General features: G+C 44.7%; 2 pseudogenes; both read left to right on the top strand.

The window, feature by feature from the left end:
• Chia-ps1 (chitinase, acidic, pseudogene 1) overlaps positions 1-15,107 on the top strand; it is a 242,906-nt pseudogene that overhangs the window by 191,709 nt on the left and 36,090 nt on the right.
• Envl-ps3 (MLV-related proviral Env polyprotein-like, pseudogene 3) lies at positions 4,699-6,916 on the top strand (annotated as a pseudogene).

Here is a 15,107-nt window from a genome sequence, read left to right as displayed (position 1 = left end):
TTGGCCTCCCCTCAACCCCCAGCTTGTCCCCTCGGCCCCGCCCGGTTTGCTGGCCCCGTCTTCCTCTCTCTACCCCACTCTAATTAAATCAGAGCCTTCTAAGAAACCTGTCCTCCCGGCAGACTCAAACTCCCCTCTCATAGATCTTCTCTCTGAAGATCCTCCTCCCCCATATCGTTTACCTACAGGCCCGGCTGAAACGGAGGAGGCAGAGCTGCCGGCCAGATCAGTTGCCGGGCCACAGTCTGATAAGGGTTTCTCCCCTGTCGCAGGGAGATTGCGCAATAAGCGCGAGGTGATGCCAGATACAACCTCCCAGGCTTTTCCACTTAGACAGGGAACCGGTGGCCAGACCCAATACTGGCCGTTTTCAGCAGCTGACATTTACAATTGGAAACAACACAACCCTTCTTTCTCCAAAGATCCGGTGGCACTCACCGACCTATGAGAATCTGTTTTACTTACCCACCAGCCTACTTGGGATGACTGCCAACAGCTCTTACAGGCTCTCTTAACCTCAGAAGAAAAACAAAGAGTGTTCCTAGAGGCCAGAAAGCATGTTCTGGGAGATGATGGGCGTCCCACCCAGCTGCCTGAGGAAATTGATGCTGCATTCCCACTTAAGAGACCAAACTGGGATTTTAATACAGCCGAAGGTAAGGGACACCTACGCCTTTATCGCCAGTTGCTTCTAGCGGGTCTCCGAGGGGCTACACGACGCCCTACTAATTTGGCTCAGGTAAAACAGGTATTACAGGAAGCAGGGGAAACTCCCTCCGCCTTTCTAGAGAGACTTAAGGAGGCCTACCGTATGTACACTCCCTATGACCCAGATGACCCAGGACAAATGACGAGTGTCTCTATGTCCTTCATCTGGCAGGCTGCTCCAGATATCAGGACTAAGTTACAGAGGTTAGAAAATTTGCAGGGCTATACATTACAGGATTTACTTAAAGAAGCTGAAAGGATTTTTAATAAGAGAGAGACACAAGAAGAAAAAGAAGATAGAGTTCGCAGAGAGAGGGAAGAGAGAGATAAAAAAAGAAACAAAGAACTAAGTCGAATCTTGGCCGCCATAGTTCAGGGCCAAGAAAGGAAGGGAGATAGGGGGGGAGCTCGAAAGGGGCTGAAGCTGGATAAAGATCAATGTGGCTATTGCAAAGAGAAAGGGCACTGGGCCAGAGAGTGCCCCAAGAAGCCTGGCGGACCCCGAAAGCCTCGACCACGAACCTCCCTCTTGGCTCTAGATAAAGATTAGGGAGGTCAGGGCCAGGAGTCCCCCCCTGAGCCCAGGGTAACGCTTAAAGTTGGGGGGCAGCCGGTTACTTTCCTGGTAGACACAGGAGCCCAGCATTCAGTCCTCACTCAAGCTTCAGGACAACTCAGCGACCGGACGGCCTGGGTACAAGGAGCTACTGGTGAGAAACAATACCGATGGACTACGGACCGCCGGGTTCAGCTGGCTACCGGTAAGGTGACCCATTCCTTCTTACATGTTCCGGACTGCCCGTACCCTCTGCTGGGCCGTGACCTGCTCACCAAACTAAAAGCACAAATTCATTTTGAGGAAGGAGGGGCCCAAATAACTGGCCCCCACGGAACTCCCCTTCAAGTTCTAACCCTACAATTAGAGGATGAATATAGACTATATGAACTGGGACAGGACAAGCCACAATCCCAAGAAATAGGCACTTGGGTCACGAATTTTCCACTGGCTTGGGCAGAGACTGGTGGGATGGGGTTGGCGCTCCAACAGCCCCCCTTAATTATACAGTTAAAGGCCACTGCAACTCCAGTCTCCATAAAACAATACCCTCTGTCACATGAAGCTTATCAAGGCATAAGGCCTCACATTACGAGGCTTCTGGATCAAGGCATCCTAGTTCCCTGCCGGTCGCCTTGGAATACGCCTCTTCTGCCTGTAAAGAAACCCGGCACTGGAGATTATAGGCCAGTACAAGACTTGAGAGAGGTCAACAAGAGGGTAGAAGATATTCATCCGACTGTTCCAAACCCTTACAATTTGCTCAGTACACTGCCCCCTACACATACTTGGTATACGGTTTTGGACCTGAAAGATGCCTTCTTTTGCCTCCGGCTGAGCCCGAAAAGCCAACCCTTATTTGCCTTTGAGTGGAAAGACCCTGAAGTAGGGCTTTCAGGACAATTAACTTGGACAAGACTGCCTCAAGGGTTTAAAAACAGCCCAACGCTCTTTGATGAGGCCTTACATCGGGACTTAGCTGACTTTAGGGTTCAGCATCCCACCCTCATACTCCTGCAATATGTAGATGACCTCCTCCTAGCGGCCACTTCTGAAACTGCATGCCAACGGGGAACTGAATCCCTCTTACAGACTTTGGGACAATTGGGCTACCGAGCCTCTGCCAAAAAGGCTCAAATTTGCCAGACCCAGGTTACTTATTTAGGCTACCAGCTACGGGATGGACAGCGATGGCTGACCCCGGCCAGGAGACAGACTGTGGCCGGCATCCCTGCCCCCAAGAATGGCCGACAGCTACGAGAGTTCTTGGGGACAGCGGGATTCTGCCGCCTCTGGATTCCTGGGTTTGCTGAAATGGCAGCCCCTTTGTACCCCCTCACTAAACCGGGGGTGCTCTTCCAGTGGGGACCAGAGCAGCAAAAAGCATTTGAAAACATCAAACAGGCCTTATTGTCCTCCCCTGCCTTGGGTCTCCCTGATATTACCAAACCTTTTGAACTGTTCATCGATGAGAAACAGGGGTATGCTAAAGGGGTCCTAACACAAAGGTTGGGACCCTGGAAACGCCCTGTAGCCTACCTGTCTAAGAAATTGGACCCTGTGGCCTCCGGCTGGCCACCGTGCCTAAGGATGGTGGCTGCTATTGCTGTCCTGATCAAGGATGCTGGAAAATTGACTTTGGGACAGCCACTCACCATCCTAGCACCCCACACAGTGGAGGCCTTGGTAAAGCAGCCCCCAGACCGCTGGCTCTCTAATTCCCGCATGACCCACTACCAAGCCTTGTTACTGGATGCAGAACGGGTTCAGTTTGGGCCCGTAGTCGCCCTCAATCCTGCCACCTTGCTTCCTCTACCAGAGGAGGCAGAACAACATGACTGCCTACAAATCCTCGCAGAAGTACATGGAACCAGGCCGGACCTATCGGACCAGCCTCTTCAGAATGCTGACCACACATGGTACACGGATGGCAGCAGCTTCTTGGCAGAGGGAGAGCGAAAGGCTGGAGCTGCGGTCACTACGGAGGACAAAGTAATTTGGGCAAAAGCCCTGCCTGCTGGTACCTCCGCACAACGGGCTGAACTCATCGCCTTGACTCAGGCGCTCAAGATGGCAAAAGGTAAGAGGCTAAATGTATATACAGACAGCCGCTATGCCTTTGCCACGGCACACATCCACGGGGAGATCTACCGGAGGCGGGGGCTGCTCACATCTGAGGGTAAAGATATTAAAAATAAGGCTGAAATTCTGGCCCTCTTAGAAGCCCTATTCTTGCCCAAAAGACTGAGTATTATGTATTGTCCAGGACACCAGAAGGGGCACAACCCAGAGGCACGAGGAAACCGGCTGGCCGATGCCACGGCGCGAGAAGTGGCCATGAGCAAACAAATCTTACCCTTAAATAGCCCAGACCAACCCACGCCCCCACCAGTGGGACAAACCAGTTGGGTTTATGCCCATGAGGACATAGAGCTCCTAGAAAAAATGGGGGCCATCTACCACCCTCAACTAAAACAGTGGGTCTACAAAGGAAAGACAGTTATGCCAATAAAAATGACTTTTGAATTGATCTCTTTTTTACACAAATTAACCCATTTGGGGTTTAAGAAGATGAAAACCTTACTAGATCGGGAAGAGATAAATCTGTGGTTTTTGAATCGGGACAAAGCGATACAAAAGGTGACTGAGAGTTGCAAAGCGTGCGCTCAGGTTAACCCGGGAAGGACCATGATTGGACAAGGAGTTCGTCCTAGGGGACACCGTCCCGGCATCCATTGGGAAATTGATTTTACTGAAATTAAACCAGGTATGTATGGATACAAGTATCTCCTAGTGTTTGTAGACACCTTCTCAGGATGGGTCGAAGCCTTCCCCACAAAGCACGAGACTGCAAAAATGGTCACCAAGAAGCTCCTCGAGGAAATCTTTCCCAGGTATGGCATGCCTCAAGCGTTGGGGTCGGACAACGGGCCCGCTTTCGTCTCCCACGTAAGTCAGTTGGTGGCCAAATTGCTGGGGATTGATTGGAAATTACATTGTGCCTATAGACCCCAGAGTTCAGGTCAGGTAGAACGCATGAATAGAACAATTAAGGAGACTTTATCCAAACTTACGCTTGCAACTGGCTCAAAGGATTGGGTGACCCTCCTTCCCCTAGTTCTCTATCGGGCCCGGAATACCCCGGGCCCCCATGGTCTAACTCCTTTTGAAATAATGTATGGAGCACCACCCCCATTTGTCCATTTCTTTGATTCAAACATTGCTGATTTCACTGACAGCCCTTCTCTGAGGGCCCATTTACAGGCCCTACAGATTGTGCAGAAAGACGTCTGGAGACCTTTGGCCGCTGCTTACCAGGACGAGCTTGAGCATCCGGTGGTGCCACACCCGTTCCAGATTGGAGACACCGTGTGGGTACGCAGACACCAGACCAAGAATCTCGAGCCACGGTGGAAAGGACCCTACACCGTCCTCCTGACTACCCCGACCTCCCTAAAGGTAGACGGAGTCGCGGCTTGGATCCACGCATCACACGTCAAGGCAGTCCGGTCTGAGGAATTGACTAATCACAACACTACACCCCAGACATGGAGAGTTCAGCGCACTCCAAACCCCTTAAAGTTAAAACTCCTACGTGGCTCCTCCTAGTCCTTTTGTGGCCTAGAGTCAGTGGGGGAATAAGCCCCCACCACATTTATAACATTACCTGGATAGTCACTAATCTCATGACAGGAAGGCTGGCTAATGCTACCTCCGTAAGGGGGACACTGGCCGATGCCTTCCCTCCCTTATACTTTGACCTTTGTGATGTGATAGACTACAAGTGGGAGCCTGGCACTACCCATAATTGGCATCCCTCAACCACCTACTATGGTTGCGGTCCGGCTTCCCACAGCAAAGAGATCTACGTTTGCCCTGGACACAGAGTGAGCCGGCAGTGCGGAGGGCCGGGGAGTGGGTACTGTGCCCAGTGGGGATGTGAGACTACTGGGGATGTGTATTGGAAGCCATCCTCATCTTGGGACCTGATAACTCTGAAACGAGACGGTCGGCCTCCTTACACCTTGTGTAAACGGGACGCGAAATGCAATCCCCTCGTCCTCCACTTCACCGACTCAGGTAGAAGAGCGACCTGGGACGGGCCCAAATCTTGGGGCCTGCGCTTATACGTCACAGGGACCGATCCGGTGGGTCTGTTCTCTCTAAATAGACAAGTCTCTCCCCTGGCCACTCGACCCATTGGACCCAACCCAGTTCTACCAGATCAGAAGCCTCCCTCGCTCCCGGCACAAGCCCAACCCCCGTCATTGCCTAAGGTCACCCAGGCCCCTGGTAGTACTCCCACAAGCCCCTTCTCCACAACGGGGGGCTCCACCATTTTGATCTCCCCATCGCCAGGCACCGGGGATCGATTATTCAATTTGGTGGCTGGTGCATATCTGGCTCTCAACTATTCAGACCCTTTTAGGACTCAGGAGTGCTGGTTGTGTCTCGTTTCCGGTCCGCCCTATTATGAAGGGGTAGCAGTCATTGGAAATTACACCAACCTGACTGCTGCCCCAGACAGTTGTGCCAATACCCCCAGCCACAGACTAACTCTGCCCGAGGTCTCGGGACGAGGGCTCTGCTTGGGGAATGTACCCCCCACACACCAGACCCTCTGCAACACCACTCAGAAGATTCCCATCGGGAACTACTTCCTGGCAGCCCCAAAAGGCACATACTGGGCCTGCAATACCGGACTAACACCCTGTATCTCAGCCACAGTCCTCAACCAATCCTCTGACTATTGTGTATTAGTAGAAATTTGGCCCAAAGTCACCTACCATGAATCCGAGTATATATACTCGTTTTTTGAGAAACAGACTCGTTTTCGACGAGAGCCTGCCACCCTGACTTTAGCTTTACTCCTAGGAGGAATCACCTTGGGGGGAGTGGCCGCGGGTATAGGGACCGGGACCACTGCACTCATTGAAACTGGCCATTTCCGTCAGTTACAAGCAGCCATGAATGCAGATCTTAAAGCTATAGAAGAGTCTGTGAGTGCATTAGAAAAGTCCTTAACATCGTTGTCTGAAGTGGTCCTCCAAAATAGACGAGGGCTAGATATGTTGTTCCTCCGCGAGGGTGGATTATGTGCTGCTCTAAAAGAAGAGTGCTGTTTCTATGCAGACCATACTGGAATAGTAAGAGATAATATGGCTAAGCTTCGAGAACGCCTGGCCCAAAGACAAAAACTGATTCCCAACAGGGATGGTTCGAGGGGTGGTTTAACCGATCCCCTTGGTTTGCTACCCTCCTGTCTACCCTGATGGGACCCCTACTTATTCTTCTCCTAATTCTTCTTTTTGGACCCTGCATCCTTAATAGGCTGGTACAGTTCATGAGGGATAGACTTTCAGTCATTCAGACCCTCGTACTGACGCAGCAGTACCATAGGCTGAGACAACAAGAGACAGAAATTTCTTGACCAAGTTGAGTGAAAGATTTCACTCAAAGTTAGCAAAAAAATGGGGGAATGAAAGACCCCAGCTTAGCAGCAGTAACGCCATTTTGCAAGGCTGTACTTAAGATGACTGGTTCAGGGAAAGGTTAGAACACTGAGTATACAGCGGCTGCCAAGCAGGAGATGTTTGGTTGAAGGCCTGGCAACAGGATGACTGGGGTTGAGCACCTGACAATAAGAAAAAGCCCCGGGAGAGGTCCCACACCCTGGTGGGGGGCCGAGTCAGTTGTTAAGGTAGCTAGGAAACTTGCCCCCAGGCTAAACTCTTGGGGGGCCGAGTCAGCCGTTATGTTTCAGGAAGGTAGCTAGGAAACTTGCCCCCGGGCTGAACCCTTTGGGGGCCGAGTCAGCCGTTATGTTTCAGGAAGGTAGCTAGGAAACATTAGAATCCACCAATGATATCCCTGTAACCATGCATCTGCTTCTGTATGCTTGCTTCTGCTCCCCAAAATCCTATAAAAAAGCCCATCCTTGGTTCCGTGGGCGCGCCAGTCCCCCGAGCGACTGAAGCGCCCACAGGTACCTGTGTATCCCGACAATAAATCAAATCCTCTTGCTGATTGCATCCTGTGGTGTCTCGGCCTGGTCATTGAAGTTGGAGGGTCTCCATCCCGAGGGAAAGTTCTCCCTGAGAGCTTTTCAGTTTCTTCCTTTCAAATCCTTACTATACCTTATTTTTGCATATATTTTATTGAAAATAGATATTTTCATAGAATATATTCTGATTAGTTTCCTCTTCCCCAGCTCCTCCCCAATCCTCCCTCCCTACCTCTCCACCCTCATTAGAAACTCACGCCTGTTCTCTCATTAGAAAAAGCCATCTAAAGTAACAAACCAGGATAAATCTTTTGCAAATTTTTGCATATTTTCTTATTGTACAGACTAAACATTCCATAAAGTGTTCAGCAAAAGTGCTTAATGGATAGCTGCTGTGTTTGGTGCCATACAGTTGCCTACAGAGACAAGCAGAAATCTATTCAAGAAAGAAATTTGCCCTTGGTTGTTCCCTATGCATTTTAATAAGTTAGAAACTTTGTTTCTAGTTTGCAGAGTTTAACTTTTTTTTCTAAAAAAAAAAATCACAAATGAACAGGGATATTTAAAGATACTTTTCTTATATGTATACTTAATTTCAAGTTGAAATTTCATTCCTGAGATTGAAAACCACTTTCTGTGCATTGTTATTTTACCTTGGAGGGTTCATGGTCTGACATTTTTCTTAGGACGTTTATGTATGTATTCCTGAGTGGGGCCCAGCCTGGGTGATGTACTTCCTTCCTTTTTATGATGTCCTTCTGATTTGAATGTGGAATTATAGTAGCCTCTTATTTGAATTGAAGAATATTTATTTTTTCTGTTCTCTTGGAAGAGACTTTAATTGCTGGAATTTTAAGTTCTCCTAGTCTGATTTTCTTCATGAGAGGGGGTTCACGGGATTTTTTTATTAAATCTATTAAATGCTTATATGAACAGCTAAATTATTTTCATTTCTTCAGTTATCACATATTGATATATTTCAAGTGATGTTCACATTTGTAAAAAATGTTTAAACAGCCTTTCAGTATATTTATATTCCTTGTTTCAGACTAGAAATCATCTGTATCTCTAAGGAATGGAATTGTCTTTGGTGCAGAATACTATTTGGAGGCCATAATCAGGGGTCAAGTAGCATTATTGCTACTAAGTTTTTATTGCCGTGAGGTGAATTTTAAAGACACAGCTAAGAAAAATTGATATTTGAAAATACAACATACATAGGAGTCATGCTGATTGTCTTTCTTTTATTTCTTTTCCTATTCACACAATAGCTTTATTTATTGTTAAATTGGAAGTAACTAAAGTTTCCATTATAGATAAGTGAACAAACACTATGATGTGTCCATGCTTTGGAGCTGCTGTTCATCCATACAAAGTGCCTTATTGAGTCAGGAAAAGACGTAGATGAACCTAAGTGAAAAGCCAGTTTTTAAGACTCCACACACTGTATAATTCTAACTATATGACATTTTGGGGAAGCTAAAATACAGAGACAATAAAAGACAAGGAGTTTCCTGAGAGTGAAAGCAGAAAAAAGGGATGAGTAGGTAGAAGACAGGGAGATTTTAGGTGGTGAGGCAATTCTGTATGGAAGGGTAGACCAAACAGGATTATGACTTATCAAAGCCTACAACACTGAGAAAGCCACTCTAATGTAAACCGGACTATAGTGAACAGAACTACTAAGAGGAATCAAGCAGGGAAGGATGAGAGTACAGAATGGGTATGTGCACCTCTCCATGTTAGCTATTCAATTGTCCTATAGATCTAACCTCATACTTTAAAATGTAATTCCATTAGTTATTAAAAGGCAGTGCTGGGCAATGGTGGTGCACACCTTTAATCCCAGCACTTGGGAGGCAGAGGCAGGCAGGATCTCTGAGTTCAAGCCCTGCCTGATCTAAATAGAGAAACCCTGACTTGAAACTCACCCCTCCTCTCAAAACAGAGAGACTAGAAAATCTTTTTGTTTTTAATTCCAAAGGTAATATGTATGCTTTTATATAAGGAATTAAAAATAAATTCACACATAAAAAATATTAAATGTTTATTATATTATACTTTGCTACTCTTTTTGACTTTAACACAATATTAGCAAGGTTCTATTGTAAACACGAGAACGTATTTCACTAAAATTTCACCCACTAGCACTTAAATTTAATTGTCCACAGAAAGTAGCCAATTAAATGCCTTCTTTGAAATGTCATGTCAACTATTTTTTTAAGTCTCTGAACCATATTTTCTAATGTTTTGGTCTTACCAATCTTACTCTAAGGAATTATATCTGTGACTCTCTTGTATATAATAAAATTATTTTTTTCACCTCTAAAAAAATATTTCTCATGTGGATTGGGTATGATGAGAGCCCTATCTGAGTGGTTAGAGGCAGTTGATGGCTGCTGGAAAAAAGGAGAGCCACTTTTCTTTAGGGGTACGGCCACAGGAGTTTATGCAGGGCCGGCAGCCCTGTGTGGATAGTGCCATTAAATAGGCTTAGTTTAATAAAAAACTAAATTAAATAAATGTTTTCAATTCATTAGAAATAGATGATAAGTAGATAGATTGATACAAAAGAGGAAATAAAGTTACAATAGTCTTGTGTCAAATTGGAGGTACGGTTTGAGGAGTATACATGGTAAAAACATATTGTATGCATTTATAGAATCTCCTGAGAGCTCTGACAGAGCCTGAACAATAAAGATGCAGATGCTCACAGCCAACCATCGGATTGAGAGCAGGACCACAATGGAGGAGTTAGGGGAAGGACTGAAGGAGCTAAAGGGGATTGCAACAAAACTATCAACTTACCATACCCTCCCAGGGATTTAACCACTAGTCAAAGAGTACACATGAAGAGACCCATGGCTCAGAGGATTGCCTTATCTGGCTTCAATGTAAGGGGAGCCCCTAGGTCCTGTGGAGGCTCAATGCCCCCAGAATAGGGGAATGGTAGGGTGATGAGGCATGAGTGGGTAGGTGGTGGGGGAGCACCCTCATAGAGTTGGGGGAGGCAGGATGGGATGGGGGTTTGCAGAGGACAAACTGGGAAGGGGGACAATATATGAAATGTAAATAAAATAACCAATATAAAATTAAAAATAATACAAGAAATAAGAAGAGGAGTGAGAGGGGTTAGGGGGCTGATGGACAGGAAACCGGGAAGGGGAATAACATTTGAAATATAAATAAGAAATACCCAACTTAATAAAAATGGAAAAAAAGAGACCGGATAAACAGTTCTCTGCACCCAAATCCCGTGGGAGGGAGAGCTAAAACTAAAGAGAGGCAGACACGCCTGGGAAACCAGAAGAGACTGCACTCTGCGCACATCCAGACGCCAGAGGAAAACACCAAACGCCATCTGGAACCCTGGTGCACGGAGGCTCCCGGAAAGAGCGGCACAGATCTTCTCGGTTGTTGCCGCCGTGGAGAGGACTTAGGCAGTACCCCACGAGCACACTTGAGCCTCGGAACCTCAGGTAGGACCAACTTTTCCCCTGCAAGTGACCTGCCTGGTGAACTCAAGACACAGGCCCACAGGAACAGCTGAAGACCTGTAGAGAGGAAAAACTACACGCCCGAAAGCAGAACACTCTGTCCCCATAACTGGCTGAAAGAAAACAGGAAAACAGGTCTACAGCACTCCTGACACACAGGCTTATACGACAGTCTAGCCACTGTCAGAAATAGCAGAACAAAGTAACACTAGAGATAATCTGATGGCGGGAGGCAAACACAGGAACCCAAGCAACAGAAAACAAGACTACATGGCATCATCGGAGCCCAATTCTCCCACCAAAATAAACATGGAATATCCAAACACACCAGAAAAGCAAGATCTACTTTCAAAATCATATTTGATCATGATGCTGGAGGACTTCAAGAAACACGTGAAGAACTCCCTTAGAGAACAAGTAGAAGCCTACAGAGAGCAATCGCAAAAATGCCTGAAAGAATTCCAGGAAAACACAATCAAACAGTTGAAGGAATTAAAAATGGAAATAGAAGCAATCAAGAAAGAACACATGGAAACAACCCTGGATATAGAAAATCAAAAGAAGAGACAAGGAGCTGTAGATAGAAGCCTCACCAACAGAATACAAGAGATGGAAGAGAGAATCTCAGGAGCAGAAGATTCCCTAGAAATCATTGACTCAACTGTCAAAGATAATGTAAAGCGGAAAAAGCTACTGGTCCAAAACATACAGGAAATCCAGGACTCAATGAGAAGATCAAACCTAAGGATAATAGGTATAGAAGAGAGTGAAGATTCCCAGCTCAAAGGACCAGTAAATATCTTCAACAAAATCATAGAAGAAAACTTCCCTAACCTAAAAAAAGAGATACCCATAGGCATACAAGAAGCCTACAGAACTCCAAATAGATTGAACCAGAAAAGAAACACCTCCCGTCACATAATAGTCAAAACACCAAACGCACAAAATAAAGAAAGAATATTAAAAGCAGGAAGGGAAAAAGGTCAAGTAACATATAAAGGCAGACCTATCAGAATCACACCACACTTTTCGCCAGAAACTATGAAGGCCAGAAGATCCTGGACAGATGTCATACAGACCCTAAGAGAACACAAGTGCCAGCCCAGGTTACTGTATCCTGCAAAACTCTCAATTAACATAGATGGAGAAACCAAGATATTCCATGACAAAACCAAATTTACACAATATCTTTCCACAAATCCAGCACTACAAAGGATAATAAAGGGTAAAGCCCAACATAAGGAGGCAAGCTATACCCTAGAAGAAGCAAGAAACTAATCGTCTTGGCAACAAAACAAAGAGAAGAAAAGCACACAAACATAACCTCAAATCCAAATATGAATATAACAGGAAGCAATAATCACTATTCCTTAATATCTCTCAACATCAATGGCCTCAACTCCCCAATAAAAAGACATAGATTAACAAACTGGATACGCAACGAGGACCCTGCATTCTGCTGCCTACAGGAAACACATCTCAGAGACAAAGACAGACACTACCTCAGAGTGAAAGGCTGGAAAACAACTTTCCAAGCAAATGGTCAGAAGAAGCAAGCTGGAGTAGCCATTCTAATATCAAATAAAATCAATTTCCAACTAAAAGTCATCAAAAAAGATAAGGAAGGACACTTCATATTCATCAAAGGAAAAATCCACCAAGATGAACTCTCAATCCTAAATATCTATGCCCCAAATACAAGGGCACCTACATACGTAAAAGAAACCTTACTAAAGCTCAAAAGACACATTGCACCTCACACAATAATAGTGGGAGATTTCAACACCCCACTCTCATCAATGGACAGATCATGGAAACAGAAATTACACAGAGACGTAGACAGATTAAGAGAAGCCATGAGCCAAATGGACTTAACAGATATTTATAGAACATTCTATCCTAAAGCAAAAGGATATACCTTCTTCTCAGCTCCTCATGGTACTTTCTCCAAAATTGACCATATAGTTGGTCAAAAAACAGGCCTCAAGAGATACAGAAAAATAGACATAATCCCATGAGTCCTATCAGACCACCATGGGCTAAAACTGGTCTTCAATAACAATAAGGGAAGAATGCCCACATATACGTGGAAATTGAACAATGCTCTACTCAATGATAACCTAGTCAAGGAAGAAATAAAAAAAGAAATTAAAAACTTTTTAAAATTTAATGAAAATGAAGGTACAACATACCCAAACTTATGGGACACAATGAAAGCTGTGCTAAGAGGAAAACTCATAGCGCTGTGTGCCTGCAGAAAGAAACAGGAAAGAGCATATGTCAGCAGCTTGACAGCACACCTAAAAGCTCTAGAGCAAAAAGAAGCAAATACACCCAGGAGGAGTAGAAGGCAGGAAATAATCAAACTCAGAGCTGAAATCAACCAAGTAGAAACAAAAAGGACCATAGAAAGAATCAACAGAACCAAAAGTTGGTTCTTTGAGAAAATCAACAAGATAGATAAACCCTTAGCCAGACTAACGAGAGGACCCAGAGAGTGTGTCCAAATTAACAAAATCAGAAATGAAATGGGAGACATAACTACAGATTCAGAGGAAATTCAAAAAATCATCAGATCTTATTATAAAAGCCTATATTCAACAAAACTTGAAAATCTACAGGAAATGGACAATTTCCTAGACAAATATCAGGTACCAAAGATAAATCAGGAACAGATAAACCAGTTAAACAACCCCATAACTCCTAAGGAAATAGAAGCAGTCATTGAAGGTCTCCCAACCAAAAAGAGCCCAGGTCCAGATGGGTTTAGTGCAGAATTCTATCAAACCTTCATAGAAGACCTCATACCAATATTATCCAAACTACTCCACAAAATTGAAACAGATGGAGCACTACCGAATTCCTTCTATGAAGCCACAACTACTCTTATACCTAAACCACACAAAGACCCAACAAAGAAAGAGAACTTCAGACCAATTTCCCTTATGAATATCGATGCAAAAATACTCAATAAAATTCTGGCAAACCAAATCCAAGAGCACATCAAAACAATCATCCACCATGATCAAGTAGGCTTCATCCCAGGCATGCAGGGATGGTTTAATATACGGAAAACCATCAAAGTGATCCATTATATAAACAAACTGAAAGAACAAAACCACATGATCATTTCATTAGATGCTGAGAAAGCATTTGACAAAATTCAACACCCCTTCATGATAAAAGTCCTGGAAAGAATAGGAATTCAAGGCCCATACCTAAACATAGTAAAAGCCATATACAGCAATCCAGTTGCTAACATTAAACTAAATGGAGAGAAACTTGAAGCAATCCCACTAAAATCAGGGACTAGACAAGGCTGCCCACTCTCTCCCTACTTATTCAATATAGTTCTTGAAGTTCTAGCCAGAGCAATCAGACATCAAAAGGAGGTCAAGGGGATACAGATCGGGAAAGAAGAAGTCAAAGTGTCACTATTTGCAGATGATATAATAGTTTATTTAAGTGATCCCAAAAGTTCCACCAGAGAACTACTAAAGCTGATAAACAACTTCAGCAAAGTGGCTGGGTATAAAATTAACTCAAATAAATCAGTAGCCTTCCTCTACACAAAAGAGAAACAAGCCGAGAAAGAAATTAGGGAAACGACACCATTCATAATAGACCCAAATAATATGAAGTACCTCGGTGTGACTTTAACCAAGCAATTAAAAGATCTGTACAATAAGAACTTCAAGACACTGAAGAAAGAAACTGAAGAAGACCTCAGAAGATGGAAAGATCTCCCATGCTCATGGATTGGCAGGATTAATATAGTAAAAATGGCCATTTTACCAAAAGCAATCTACAGATTCAATGCAATCCCCATCAAAATACCAATCCAATTCTTCAAAGAGTTAGACAGAACAATTTGCAAATTCATCTGGAATAACAAAAAACCCAGGATAGCTAAAACTATCCTCAACAATAAAAGGACTTCAGGGGGAATCACTATCCCTGAACTCAAGCAGTATTACAGAGCAATAGTGATAAAAACTGCATGGTATTGGTACAGAGACAGACAGATAGACCAATGGAATAGAATTGAAGACCCAGAAATGAACCCACACACCTGTGGTCACTTGATTTTTGACAAAGGAGCCAAAACCATCCAATGGAAAAAAGATAGCATTTTCAGCAAATGGTGCTGGTTCAACTGGAGGTCCACATGTAGAAGAATGCAGATTGATCCATGCTCATCACCCTGTACAAAGCTTAAGTCCAAGTGGATCAAGGACCTCCACATCAAACCTGATACACTCAAACTAATAGAAGAAAAACTAGGGAAGCATCTGGAACACATGGGCACTGGAAAATTTTCCTGAACAAAACACCAATGGCT

The sequence above is a fragment of the Rattus norvegicus genome, chromosome 2, assembly GCF_036323735.1.
Source record: "Rattus norvegicus strain BN/NHsdMcwi chromosome 2, GRCr8, whole genome shotgun sequence".
NCBI lineage: Eukaryota > Metazoa > Chordata > Mammalia > Rodentia > Muridae > Rattus > Rattus norvegicus.
This window is presented reverse-complemented; position numbering and strand designations above follow the sequence as displayed.